This window comes from Helicoverpa zea, chromosome 16 (genome assembly GCF_022581195.2).
Source record: "Helicoverpa zea isolate HzStark_Cry1AcR chromosome 16, ilHelZeax1.1, whole genome shotgun sequence".
Classification (NCBI taxonomy): Eukaryota; Metazoa; Arthropoda; class Insecta; order Lepidoptera; family Noctuidae; genus Helicoverpa; species Helicoverpa zea.
The window spans coordinates 11598866-11614343 of record NC_061467.1 but is presented as its reverse complement, the minus strand read 5'-3'; the positions used below and the strand labels follow the sequence as shown (position 1 = coordinate 11614343).

At 35.4% G+C, this 15478-nt stretch overlaps 1 protein-coding gene across 1 annotated transcript in view; it reads left to right on the top strand.

Moving 5' to 3' along the window:
* Window positions 1-5212: 5212 nt before the first annotated feature.
* Window positions 5213-15478, top strand: part of LOC124637284 (cationic amino acid transporter 3) — a 36199-nt gene continuing 25933 nt past the window's right edge. The window contains exon 1 of the mRNA XM_047173632.1: window positions 5213-5372. The gene's annotated coding sequence lies outside the window, so the exon portion shown is untranslated. The remainder of the gene's footprint in view (window positions 5373-15478) is intronic.

The following is a 15478-nucleotide window of genomic DNA, read 5'->3' as shown; positions in this document are numbered from 1 at the left end:
ATCTGTATACTTACATGATAAAAGGGGAAGCAGAATAATAGGTACTGCTAACTAAAAACCGCATGCAACAGGTAAGACCACATATTGCTGAACAAGGATTTCCCATGAAGCTTTTCTTTTTCGAGACTTTCAAAAGAATTCAAAATCAAAGTCTACAGTTCTATTTCAGATCAAAGCAGATAGGTGCACGTTTCCATGGAGTTTCCAATGGTTCTTAGCTATGTCATTTTTAAAGGACATCGCACCTTCCAACTAATCTTGGACGTTAACCCTAGATTAATGTACAATATACAAAACAAAAATAGCCATTATTATTCTAACAATGACAATGACAAAACAATCACAAATCGAAAGGTTCAAGTCGCCAGGATATGCTGACGTGATCTGATAACGATCACTGATAAGAGCCTAGATCGACTATCTACGTGCTTTATATGTGTTCATTAATTTGATTACTATTTCTAGAAATTAAACCTAGCAAAGATAACATGTTTTCCTGGTTAGTGTTTGTTGGTGATCATAGATGGCAGTAGTGTGCAACTTTTCAGAATATTTCCGCAGTAATATAATATTTTTACTTCTTAGTGCAGGTTTTTATTAATATTTGTATGGGTTAACTACATATTAATTTTTATTTAATAACGATCCAATAAAAGCCTTGTTGGGAACGCCTACTAAAATACACATACTAAGCAGCGTTCAGACGACTTTTAATTTATTTCCCATGTGGCACTTATTATTTTTCTCGCAGATCGTTTTAAAAAGGAATGAGGTATTAAAGACAATCCAAAACTGCTTCTTCAAAAAAATATAAGTTTTTGAGTACCCTAAGATTAAGACCCGTATTCCCTCAGACAATATTATAATAAGCACTTTCACGCCTGAGACACAGGTTTTTACCTGGTTCAGGCAAATTATACAGTTATGCGCAAAGTGAAGTAATAAACAATTTATTTATGTATTTTTTTATTAATATTTTCTCATTAAAATATATTAAAATCTAGATACGAACAGAGCAGTGATTACTTCGGCCCTGGATAGCCAGTCGTAATCAAAATAAATAAATCAATGACATTGGTAAACAGTTGAGCTATTTCCTCATCTCGTCTGCATTCGATAAAACTAGAATCGATCACAATAGGAGCGTTAATTGCACATAGTTAAAACAGCCAGGTTGTATAAATTAAAGAGAGGTAGTGACTTATGGATTAATATTATTGATTTATCCGTACTCTGGACGTATCTGTTTTCACCCGCTTAGGTTAAAAAAGAGTTAATTATAATGAGGAATCCCAGGAAGATCTCCATTGATTCAAAAAGTCCAAAATTCAATTGAAAATGGAAAGAAAAAAAAATTCTCTTTTTGGAAAGTCGGTTAAAATAAGTTTTTAAGAATATTCACGAATTAGAGGTACACTTTCAAATGTCTACGTAAAAGCTAGACTTGGTATGCCGAAAATGATACTAAATACTCAAAGTTTTTTACCATTTAGCTGACCACACCCAATATATGAATCCATTCAAACCTTGTAAAATAAAAGATTTTATTTGCATACTTTTTATTTCATCAATAAATACCAAACAAGTTCCATTATGCCGAAATACATTTATTTATTGAGTGGCTACCGCTGCCGAATATAACTTCCAAAGGATATACCGTTGTGTGACATCATCAGTTGTCAAGCGCGAACTCGGCTTTCACTTCGGTAGGTATTTGGTTAAAAGATGCTTATCTTTATATGTAAATAAGGACTTGAAATATGCGGTTTTTTCTGTTTGTTTTAGAAAAATTGGGTCATTGGGTATTAAGAATAAGACATCCTAACTAAAGACATTTGACGTTGAAAAAGAATAAACGTAGCAAGGATAAACAAAATAGAGTGGTTCTCTTTTCATATTTAAACTAGCTGTTATCCGCGGTTCCGCCCACGTCCCGGGGGAACTACTTACATATTATGTACTGGTTTCTTTGGTGTCATAAAGTGAGACAAATTAATACCCATATTAATTATTTTTATTCATTGAATTACTGTGCAGAGTGCCAATAAATTAATTAAACAATAACACAAACCTTATGACTCTGCTACATTGTAGACACAGCTGAAAACTGAAGGAAAGAAGGATTTCTAGCTCATTATCATTTATAATTATTTATTACTTATTATAATTATATATTATACACTCGTAATCATACATTACAGGCTTTTACGAAGAAAAATATCTGCATTTTTAATGACTAGCTCACCTCCCTATCTAGGAAATTCCTTGTACCCGGACAAAATATAGCTTAAACTCTTGTATGCCGGGTGCGCGGATCCACGCCACAGACAATAGATTTTCTATGGTTCTCTAATTAGCGGCATACAATCAGTTAATGTCACTTGAGGATAGTCTAGTTTCCCAACAATGAAAGAAGTTTTCAAATTGGTTCAATAGTTTCAGAGCTTTTTTTTCGGAGATTTTTATTCTATATTGTCTGTTGCTTTATTGTAAAAGATATATTCTCTTCTTAATAAAACCCTCGGGTCGTGGGGTCCGAATGCCCACATTCTATTTAAAGATCTCTCTAGGCGGCTGGTTGACGCTTCTCGTGACCAGAAGGCTGGCTATTACCTCGGACAAAGAATCAGCATGGCGATCCAACGAGGTAATGCTGCCATCCACTTGGGCACGCTCGCAGTTGACAGCGATGGGGACGAATTTTTTGACGCTTTTTAGTTGTTTGTTTTACTAGGATAGTTTTTGATTTTTATTGTAAATATGTATTCTCTTCTTATACATTGATCAAAGCCATTTCCCAATGGGGGTTAAGAACAGTACAATATTCAAATTATATTATTGCACCCTATATGTGCGAGCAAGAAATTAAAGGAAGGAAGCATTTGCTTTTAACAAAACAATTGTCAATTTATTAGCAATACTGTTTCATCATGATTATCCTCTAAAAATCCCGTTGTCCACGTAATAGGCATAAAGACAAGAAAACATGATCCAATTACTCGTCATACCTACGTCATAATGAAACAAAAAATTGTTAAATCCCTGTGACGGCCTAAAGCAGGAAACTAAAGATATTTTCCTCTAAACGTGATAGTCAACACTACGTGCATTGGTTTCATACTTACACATTACCCTTGAAACCCTTTGAGGTACAGTCCCCGCACACAGGTAACTTTTAGACGACTGATAGTTTGATTGGGTTCTTAAATCAGTACGGAGATTATATGAAATGAAAAGAAATGAAATCGTTTATTTTGCAAGTTGGACATTACATCACTTGTACACGTCATTTTAAGAACGCTGAGGTCGGCATTTCCTAATGACTGATCCCTGAGAAGAAACGCCGAAACAAACTCAAGGGTCATCGTCTCTTTTAAGTCCAAATATGTTATAAATCAAATAATATTATGTGTGAGTGTCACCATGTACGCGGTCTGGAATAGCCTTTTGAGGAAAGAGCCACATCAGGCTGGAGCTGACCAGTCCCAACAGAAGGCACGCATGCATCAGTCGTCGTGTAGCTCAACCATATCTTAGGGAGCTCAACGACCTGTCACACGACGATACCAGATCTGCAGAACATTTGCGTAGGCCATTCAAAAATACACAAACCCGATAAGATAATAGCAGGTAATGATGATGATGATGATATCCTCCTAGACGTTCCCGTCAACGGCGACACCCTGGCATATACCGGCAGTTTGGTTTCGTTGATGGGCTCATATGACTCGCGAAACCAAACTGAAACTCAAAAGTTTGATAAGACTCATAATTCCCTTCAAAATAAACTGTCAACCAAACATAGGACCAACTATCGGCCGACGGTTTAGTATGCAGTGTACGAGAGCTCTCATGGTCTATTATTTACGAAATAAAGGGCGCGAGGGCTATATTTTATAGCCGATCGTGCAGGACAATGACGCAAACAGATTTTTTCAATGTTTTGCTGCCGTTGCTGGAGAAGTTCATTGTTGCTGACTGTTCTCAACTTTGTTGGGGTTGCCATCAAGTCTTAGAAGGTACTAGTGTTTTATAAGGAACGGCTGCTTATCTCACCTGAATCCAGCTACCCGGGCAATCCCATATACCCCTTGATAACAATTTTTGCGATATCTTAGTAAGAATGCATACCATGCATTTTTTTAATTTTTGCTTACCTAACCGTTGTACCAGCTTAAAATCCTTAACCGCTAGCTGACTAAACGGCGGAAAACCACAAAATTGGTGACCAAAACCTTGCAGGGGCCCGATTCTCCTAAGTTAATAATGTCAAAATTGAATAGAAATCGAATCGCAATAGCAGTTTTAACCATATCGGGCATTCTGCTACTAATATAAGACCAATCGTATTCCAACGACATTAGATTCGTTTGCGATTGGTCTGCTATTTTGGTGATTTTGGTCTATACGGTAGTTTGCTCTACAATCATATTGCAATCGTAAATCATTTGCAGACAAAATGATTAATTATTGAATGACAGAAAAGGATAAAAACGTTTATATCAAAGAAAAAATAGCGGAATGCCACATATGCTTCAATCGTAATCGAGTCGGGATTGGATCGCAGTCGAATGTGAATCGTATGTTTCTTAAGTAAAATTAGGAGAATCGGGCCCCTGATTGATACAAGAAACAATTGATGAGACGTGAACTTTTAACGCAGGTGATAGGGAAAGTGGAATGAAATACAAAAAATAATTTCCCCCAAGAATTTTATTAATCATCAATATCAATATATGAACTCATTGCTTCCCGTGGTGTTACTCGCCTTCTGAAAGAACTCCGCACACTGAAATAATAACTAGCTTATGAGTTTGTCCGGAATTTAAGATATGCGTAGGTACGTTTTTAAGATCTAGCGATTTTTTCAACTTAATCTCTTGGACACCACTAAAAACTGTACCCTAGACATGGCCTAGACACGTAAAATTTCCTTAAAAATCTGAAAGTGGCAATCGCCTTTGAGCAAGCATGGTTTCTTCTTTGTATAAGACGAGTCCTTTACCCAGTAGAGCGAAAGTAAGACAAACACACAGATTTATGAAAAAAAAAAAGAACAATTAAAAATCGTCTGACGTAGATGTCATACTCATTTCTTCCCAATGGACTTTCATTTTGACGTCACATACCTAATACTAATACTTTACAATAATAATTACTAATTACATACCTCACGATTTATCACTAAAGTACAATATAAGGTAGGATCACTAACAACTGACAGTTGACGGTCAGTTGTTACGAGGCGCGCGCGCATTCAGCCTGCGCAGGAGTCGAGCGAAATACATCGATCTTTTTTTTTGTTTTTATCGTTTTTTTGTGTGTTTTAGTGTTGTGTTTTGTGTGTTTTTTGGATACTATTTTTTGATAAGGTGAGCTCTATATGTTTTTTTAGTTTTTCTATTTTTTGTTAAGTTTGTGAATGAATATTTTGCTGTTAGCAATGTTTTCTTTTTGGATATTTTGTAAGGAATTTCTCTTTGATTTCTAATTTCGCGAAACGATCGTTTTAGTGTTCTGTTATCAAAAATGTTATCGATGGTTAAAAAACTACGTGTTCTGTGAAAAAGCAAGTATTTTCGTGATAATAAAAACAAAGGTTTTTCCGCAAAAGCCTAACCGTGTAGAATCAGGTAATTGACTATGAAAGTTAGTAAATTCCTGTGTTAGTTACGCCTTATTTATTTACATTGGAAATATGAGTTAGTTCGTTCACCTTTTTGAATTGCACAAGGAAAAGATTTTTCAAAAAATGATATCAGTTGAACTTTTAATATTTTTTTTATACCTGGTGTGTTTTTTTACAAAATCCAATGACATCTAATTTATGTTAAAATAAAGATCTTAAACAATAAAATCTTAACGATAAAAAAGTTTGTATTAAATAAAATATTTGAATTTGAGTTAAGGACTTCCTTAAGGAAATAAATTCTTTAATCTCAACCATTTTGGAACTTGATTCCAAAAAATCCGAAGCATAAAGTCAATGACGTAGTATGTAGTCAAGATCTAGCATGATATAATCTATACATAATCAGAAGTCAAAGGTTCTATTTCAAATAGTTCTAAGGTTCTTAAGAAAAACACACACGATTCCAAATAGATGGTCTTCAACCCAACCTTGTTTGGCTCGGCTTCCAGTACGAAATGCAGCTGAGTACCAATGTTTTACAAAGAGATGATCTGATAGTGAGGAAAAACTCCGAGAAAATTCTACTATTTATATTATTTACTTACTAGCTATGTCCAGTTTATAGACAAGACTTGATAATATAAGTTAAAGAATGTGACGTTGTCTGTTATGTCTGATGGCATAGTGAAAGTTTGTCTAGTCTGGGAGCCTAGATTTATCGATGTATTAGGCACTTCGATTCAAAATATGACGTTGTTTACAAAAATATTTAATAGTTCTCATTAAGATGTCGATTTCAGGGTTTTAAACTGCAGGTTTAAAGCGTCCAGAACGAAGTAAAGTTACTTTAACATTTATCCTAAAAAAAGCATAATAGGTATATTAGTTGCACCTGGACAAAAAAAAGTTTATTCGCCACATTATTATCATACTTACATAGAGTTCTGGGTGCGTAAGATTAATGTTAATCACCCGCACTTCATTGGAACATTACTTACCGTAGTTTTATTATATCATAATTATCAGCCTATTGCCACACCACGCAACCCAGCCATGAGCAGCTCGCATCCATCCCCAGACCCTACTGACCACATTAAAAAAACAACTAAGAATGAAGAACAAATACTGACATGAATTATTATAACCAGTTGCATCATTGTGTCTATATTAACTTTCTCAAAGGTTACCTTACACATTTACTGAAATTCTGTAAGTTACCTCCAGATGTTCTGTCTCACTTACTATACAAATATTAAGCGAATAGTCTTAATAAATTAAAGAGTCAGATTAAAACCTCTCAATTACGTTCAAAAGGACCTTGTTTCTTCAACACGTCAACTTAGTTTATCTCTACGGCCTACAGACGCCACGGGTATCGTTACTGACAACGCTAAACCCACGTAACAAGCCTTATCTAGCCTTACAGGTTGCACTTACCTACTGAAATATTGTGGAAAGTCAGTAAAAGCTGGTTACTGGTACACTTTCAAACTGTTAATGGATAGTGTAAACTTTAGAGATAAAGGGGAAATTATAGTACTAACTTCAAGTTAAGGCTATTTCTCTAAAATATTATGTAACGATAGGAATTCAGAAAGTTTTCTTAGTGACATCATAGCACGTTACCTTTCTTTAGATAATTCTAGTGCATAATACATATGATTTGACCTGTATCCCGTGGGACCTACTTAGCTACTTCATTTCACCTTTAATTCCGACGATACATTGGCTATGTAACACTGAATTATATTGTTTTATCGGGCCAGCAGTTTCCGAGTTTAGAGCATGCAAGCAAACCACAAACAAACAAACAGTCTTCCATGTTCTAGTATAGAAATGTACCTATGTATATGCCGCTACTCAACTAATGATCCTACAGGAATGCTGCTATAATCATTTCCCAGTAAATGATTTACTGCATTCTACGCTAACATACTTACAACCTGCCGTTCATACGAATATTATAAATGCGAAAATCTAACTGTTACATACCGATATGTTAGGTTCATTTTTATTGAACTAAACTAGAAAAATCTATTAGAAATTGTATATGCCTTTGCAAAAAGATTTTATTTTTCAAAAAACTGAAACCTTTACCGGGTACACTTTCGTTCCCACCAAACATAACCCATTTTTCCGAGACAGGAATCAAACTCGCTATACATATACAGCCGATTGGCTTAGCCATTGCTCTTTTTATTTTACGCCACATGTTTTATTAAAACTCGTCATTTAATGTGTGCTACACTTTTATACCGCGAGAAGGAATTTCCCCAGGTAAAACTTTAATAGTTATCGGAAATCCGTGTGAATATTTTTTAAATGTCACCTTTCCTTTTATCCTGAGCTGAATAGAAGGTTTGTCTTGATTCATGATATCTACGGGACGTTTAAATTATTTTTGGCCTTTCCTAGACAAGCAGGATAAAACACACACTTATTAGTTTTTTTGGTCATTCCAAAACTGATGACTAATAATTGAATTTAAAGTGTAATGTTAATTTTGAACATGACAAAAACATTTGACTTGAAAGAAATGAATATCATGTATTTTTTTCAACACATTTATTTTGTGTGTAAACGTTGGGTTTATAAGAAACCGGTATTTTTTATAACCTTACATTTTGCACTTACCTTTGTTTTGTATTTTTTTATTTGCCATTGTATGGTGCTGGACGTCGTTGTATATACACATATATTATTGAATAGGTATTTTATTATTAAATTACTAGCTTCTACCAGCGGTTTGACTCGGGTCCTGTGTGAATTAGGTACGTACCTCCGCGCACTCCGGATAAAATGTAACGTAAAGCGTGCATGAATTTTTCACGCTGGTCCAGTAGTTCCTGAGATAAGCACTTTCAATCAAACCCATCATATCAATCTTCTTTGTCGCTTTGGCCCATTCTTACCACATTCTTATTTTTACTTGTAACAACAAGTAAGTGCGTTCCTTAAGACCTTCAACACAAAACTTTGATCTCCACCAAAAGGCTACTAAACCACCTCTTCAATCATACAATAAACTAAGTTATCATTATCGAGTATTACCGTAATGGCCCGGCCTGAGCACTTCGCGACATTGACACAAAAACTGTCGATATAGCGACTCCTGCGCACGCAAGTGTAGATGAGCCCAAATGTATGGACAATGTGTACTTGACTTAGTATTATTTACGTTGAATCCAGTAATCAAAAATATTTTGAAGCTGCAATCTCATGAGTGTTAAACAATTTAAATTTGTCTCGTCACACGGCTCTATTGAAGCTCTGGGTCTTCATGATTTTGTAACTCGTTTACAAAAAAAATCTAACAGAAAATTAATGTCTAGTCAGTAATTCTATCGCATATATCTATATCGTAACGAACCCATAGGGAAAAGATCGAAGCACTCAAACGAATTGATCTGTGAATTGTTTCCAATTATTATCACCGATAGATTTTTAATTAAAAATCCAATCAACGCAGTAAGGCAATTAAAAATGACGAATCGACGAAAAAAACACACTTCGTTATTATTACATAACGATGCAAAGACAAAACTACATTGAAGTGCTAAATAATCTTACCAAAAGGTATGTATGGGGTTTCCCGTGTCTGAAAAAAAGCGTGACTAAAGTGTATCGGGTTGCCCTGGTAACTGGGTTGAGGAGGTCCGATAGGCAGTCGCTCCATTTAAAACACTGGTGGGTAGATACTTAGCTTCATCCAATTAGATTGGAAGCAGACTCCAACGTAATATAGGTCAGGTTAGGCAGACATTAACAGCTATCCAGAATCTGTGCAAATAACTTAGCTATATCTATCATTGCTGAACGAGAATAAATGCTTATTTAATTTAATGTTCCATTGGTAGCAAGATTTGTAATAGGTACTGAATCTCAGTATACGTTTGAAGGACCCTTGTAAGATGCTTCTTACTATGGCCTTAACTTCTGGGCAAGCATGATATTTGAAGATATTATTTCGTAATTGCCCAGAGGTTAAGGGCGTAGCAAGAAACGAATGACTTAGGAATACATTCTATAATTATTAAGCAATATACTTCTTTGTTTATATTACGTTTTTATGTAGGTATATCGTGCGTTCAGTAATTAGCGATCGCACGAATAATCTGTTAGTATTCCATGCATGTATAAGCTTACTTAACGCTTCATTAAAACCATTCTATGGTTTGTTGTTTCATGAAGGAGTAAGACTAGATACTACTTAACTACTAACTTACTTACTTTGTATAAACAAAGCAAAAATAAAGTTTGTGTCGTAGGTATATAATCTTCTAGGTAACGTATAGCTCAATACAGAAGGCGAAGACATTGCTAATTATAGGTAACTATTATCCATAACATCAATTACAATCTTTAATTAAAGTAGGAACGAGTGCCGTAGATTTTCAACTGACAACCGATTAATCAACTAAATATTTAACTCTAAACAGAAACGAAAATGCTATAAATTAAACTACAATTTATATTCTACAACGTGCCTTTCGATAACCAATGAGAATTAGGTATTTTTCAATTCGTTCTCAATGTGAATTTCGATTCGGTTTTAACGCACAGTTAATAATGTCTCTTATCAGTCTTTGAGGTACTAAGTGACAAAATGAACTTATGACTTGTAAATAATCAAAGCTGCTCAAAAGGAATATTATAACAAAAACTGGTTACATAATTCGAAATCAGACCAGTTAGATCTGATTTTTTATCTGGGTGCGTGTAGTAGTTTTCACGAGGTTCAAAAAAAGCATCAAAAACGTACCTTAGAACCAGACTATGGGTCCCTTACCTTTAGGTGGTTTAGGCGTACACAATTATAAATTGTTTTATAATTGTTTATTGTTTATTGTCTCAAAATAGTAACATAATTGTATGATGAGACAGCCCCATTAAGTAATCAAGAATACTTGTGTTGGGGCTGGCTCGCTTCTTCCCTTATTTACGTTTACACTTGGAGACTAATAAACTAGAAAACTAAAAGAAAAACAATATAAAAATTAAAATTAAAAACTAAAACAGTACAAGGTAAGTTATACTAGTACTATTAGTATTAGGAAAAGCTGCTCGGTTGTACATATATATGTGAGTGAGTGTGTGCGTGTATGTCTATAATGTGTGTGAGTGTGTGTGTGATGGAGGGAGTGTGTATGTGTGCATGTGTAATTGTGAAGGTAAGTATATTATGTATTCCATGTTAGCAAAGTCTGACCAATATTAGTTCAGTTTCTTCGTATGATAATGTTTTCAACCAATCTGTGATGATTTTCTTACATTTGTGTTTGGCCTCTCGATTAAATTTTAATTTTGAGTTTATTTTATTGTAGACATAAGCTGATTGTACAACGTACTGTCGCTCGGCAAAAGCCGTACGGACACGTGAGGAGTGCGCGACTATATTATTCCGTCTTTTATCCTGAACTGTTGGGTTATATGGGATAGATTTATGTAGATATAAGGTTGTATGTAATAGATATAGCTGCCTTACTGTTAGTAAACCAGAGAATCCATATAGTTTGTTGGTCGGATATCTGTAGGGTTTAAAATATGTGACTTTTAAAAGTGAGCGCTGGGCTCTTTCGAGCTCAAGCATTTTAGTTTTGGAGGCTCCTCCCCAAACTGGGATGCAGTATGTGGTAACAGACTGTGCCAGCGCAGTATAAATTTTCCCAAGCAGGTCTGTAGGCATAACATAGCGGAGGGTTTTGAAAATCCATATGAGTTTCCTAATACGAGAGATATTAGCATCAATCTGTGCATGCCACGATAGACACTCGTCAATAATGATACCTAAATACCTCGTAGAAGTGACTCGTTGCACTTCTTGACAATTGCTGTTTAAACCAGAAGACTTACTCACGCCAATCACTATGTTAAAGCCAGTACCAGGTTTCGATTTTGCACTCGGGGAAAAGCAAATGTAATTTGTTTTTGATACGTTTAAGGTTAGAAGATTTTCTTTTAACCAATTCCCAATGACAGATAGACCAAATTCAGCTTTTTGTTTCACAATATCCCATGACTGTCCAGAAAAGACTACAGCTGTATCGTCAGCGTAGGAGAAGATCTTCCCCCCGCTATTCCCGAGGTTACATAAGTCGTTTATGTATATCAGGAACAGCGTCGGGCCGAGCACACTCCCTTGCGGGACGCCAAAAACAACGTTTTCTTCTTCACTGTACAGGTTTTCTATCTTAACCTGTTGCTTTCTTCCCCGAAGATAGTTATCGAAGAGGGAAAGGGCCATACCTCTTAACCCGATAGCTTCAAGCCTCTGCACAAGGATAGGAACAGAAACGGTGTCAAACGCTTTTTTAAGATCTAAGAATACTGTTATGCATTTGTACCCTTTATCTACTTCTCTAACGATTTCACTTGTCAACGCTGTAACAGCATCCTGTGTCGAAAGCCCTTGTCTAAAACCATATTGAGCACTGGAAAGAATATTATATTTATGCAAGAAATTTATGAGTCGTTTATTAAGTAATTTTTCTAAAATTTTAAAAAATATTTGGTTTTCTTCTACCTATGATTAGCCCAAGTGTTTTCAAAACTATTCGCGAGTACAATTCGTAGTTAGAACAACATTTTTCATCGATAAGCATTGCCTAAATACATAGTCCAAAACTGTTTTGTCTTGAGTATACAAGGCTCAATAGTTTTTTTATCACTATAATAGAGGGAGTTTTACAACTAGGTATTGTTCGATTTTAAAGGTTACTATAAGCATGATAAATCATTCAAAATTATACAGACTAGAGAACATTTACCTACACACCTATACAATGTCTTTGCAAATCCTTGTGCACTATAATATATATGTCCTGCGCAGCGGGTCCCCCCTTTATGGCAGAACTTTTTATGGCATAATCTTATTTTGCATACCAACAGTTGGCATAACCTTCATTTCGCAGAAAATCGTGTGGCATACACTCATTTCGCATAATTTAAAAACGCATAATTTTGGCAAGCAGAATCATCTTTAGGCATAAATTTCATATTCATAATACTTAAATAGTAGAAACATCATTTAGCAGAAAGTTGTCAGTCAGAATTTCAAGCATGCAGAATGCAAGCAGGCATGCAGTAGACATGGGTAGTTCACGAACGATTGAAGGAAATGGACTACTTCACTTCCGAAAATAAACGTATCATTCCTTCACTACTCCTTCGAATGTGTCTCTACTTCATTTAGTTCACTAGTTCAGGATCCTTCCATAGATATGATCGGCTACATATTTCGATTTTTAAATACGCCAACCTAAACTAAAATATATCTAAATTACTTTAAAGCTACATAATTTTCTGTTTATTAATATTTTCACGGTTGATAGTCCTAAGCCTGTATAAAGTATGAAGGAAAATCGAGATATCGAGATAAAAAATCAAGTTTGTGATTCATTCGTCGATACTTATCCCTCACACTACAGATTGATTCGTTTTGATTTACTGAACTAAATGAGTAGACTGCGATTATGATTCCTAAGAGCTGGGTGACTCATTGACTCGTTCAGATTTGGTGAACTAAATGAAGTACTGAAGTAAATGAGTGGACTACTTCGTTGAGCGAAAAGAACTACTTCATTCATTTCTTTTCAATGACACATTTTGCGCATGTCTAGCATGCAGTATGGAAGTAAGCATGCAACATGGAGCAAGCATGGCTTCTGTCACGGCTCCGGCGCTGCGGGGCTCCGGCGGTACCATGCGAGCTTATCGTCGCAGATGGTTTTCACGCTCACCACCGCAGCTTCGGCTTACTGGCCGGCGAGCCGGCCAGCCTCAGCCGTGTCGGCAAGCGTTAAAACTACCTGCGCCTCAGCTCGCAGGCCGCCTCGCCCCTCCGCGCCTACGCGGTTTTGAATTGCACTCTAGGGGTAGGGCAGACAAAACTACGTGGTGTCGGTTTTGCAGCGATTCGTTTTCGTTACTAGCTTCAATTTTTAATACAATGTTTTTAATTGAAGGTTATAAATGACAATTTGCTAAATAAATTGAATCTAAATTAAATTCTTCCATCTTCATAGTACGCCAAATGAGATTATACCAAATAATAGTTTCTCAAAATATACATTATGCGAAACGAAATAATGCGAAACTCTAACTATGCCAAAAGCAATTATGCGAAATAAAATTCTGCCATCTTAAAAGTATGCAACTGTAAATTCGGGCATATAAATATTCGGTGAAACAATAATTATGCTAAATATTTTTTATGCCTTAAAAACATTCGTTGAAAAAAAATTATGCCAAGTGTGTTATGCCAAATAAAATTCGGCCAAATAAAATTCTGCCAGATAGAAGGAACCCCTGCGCAGCTAGCTGATCTTAGAGACGACAGCTGCCCTGCTAGACAATCAGTCTGTATAATATTTATTTAAATAACAATAAACTAAGTGATACCAACGTGCACAACTGCACACTGATGTTTTGTGCAGCATTTTCTCAATAATCTTAATTCTCTAAGAATATTATTGTCTACTAACAGTTCTCCGTGATCCCACTTGCGTCACCAATATATACCTAGCCTAAGTCTTTTTCAAGCTGGAGACTATCCAAAAAAAAACAACCTGTACAAAATTGCATTTTCAAATCGATTCGATTCAATAGTTTTAGTGTGAAAGAAGAAGAGGATCAAGACTTCACCCGTTTTCATCAATAGTCTAACACACCACTTATGTACTTGAGGTATACGTATCAATACACCTACAAACTGGAACAAAACTAAAACTAAGTTGTCTCTTGTAGGTAAAATAAATGAACTCCTATAAATAACTTGCAACCAAAAATACTCATTAGTTACTTGACTAGTATTTTGGCAAATATATTTAGGCAAATGCAAATGCATTTTGTACGTTTTTTTTTTGCCAAATGTGAGTACATTGACATTGCTAATTTTTCTAACGGATATGTTTATGATACTCCTATTCATCTCTTATATTTATCAAATTTTTAGACACTCAAATTGTATTTCACTATCAAACTGTTAGATTTACCTACTAGAACAGTTAAATTTTTTATCTGAATTAAACTAGTTTATATATTATTTTTTTGATCCATCTGAATCATGATCATTCTTCTTCTTCCTACACTAATCCTAAGTTATGTGGGGTCTCCATCTAACCTACATACCCAATCCCGTTATTTCTGCTAACAGTAAGTGCATTATTATAATTATGTTGTTATTTGTCACCTTTTTAATATACTTATGCAAAACTTTTTGCATCACCCTTGTCAGCTCGCGTGGGTCGCATTCAGAACTCAATGGCATTGTACTCAAAACGTTGATTATAATCAATTATAATAAAAATACAAGAGTCCAGTTAAACCGGTATGTAAATCTTAAATATTACTAAATTAAATGCCTAGGTTAGTAATTAATATCTTGAGTGGCCGAAAAGCACGTGATTACGGTATGGTTCGGGTTTGAGCAAAGGTCGCACCTTACAGTAATGTATCTGATTACAGGTTTACTCTTTGCTCAGTAAAGGATTATTATCCTTCTAGCTGTACTTTATGGTTTCTCCAGCATCCTGAGGGATGGTATTCCCCAAATCTAAGTTAAAACAAAATCCATGTAAGACCACAGTATAACCAGCGGGGCCCAGCAGGGCCAAGGCCTGCCGGGGCTGCGGGTTGTTCGAAAGAGATACCGCGGCCCTGGTACATAAAAGGCCTATGACGGAACACGACGGTTTTTAGTCAGTAAGAGTCTGACACTCCCTCACCGCTGCTAACCCACAGCGGGTGGGGTCATTTGATGATTTTTGACGTCGGAAAAAAAAAAAAAAAAAAAAAAAAAAAAAAAAAAAAAAAAAAAAAAAAGACCACAGTATAAAACAAAAAACA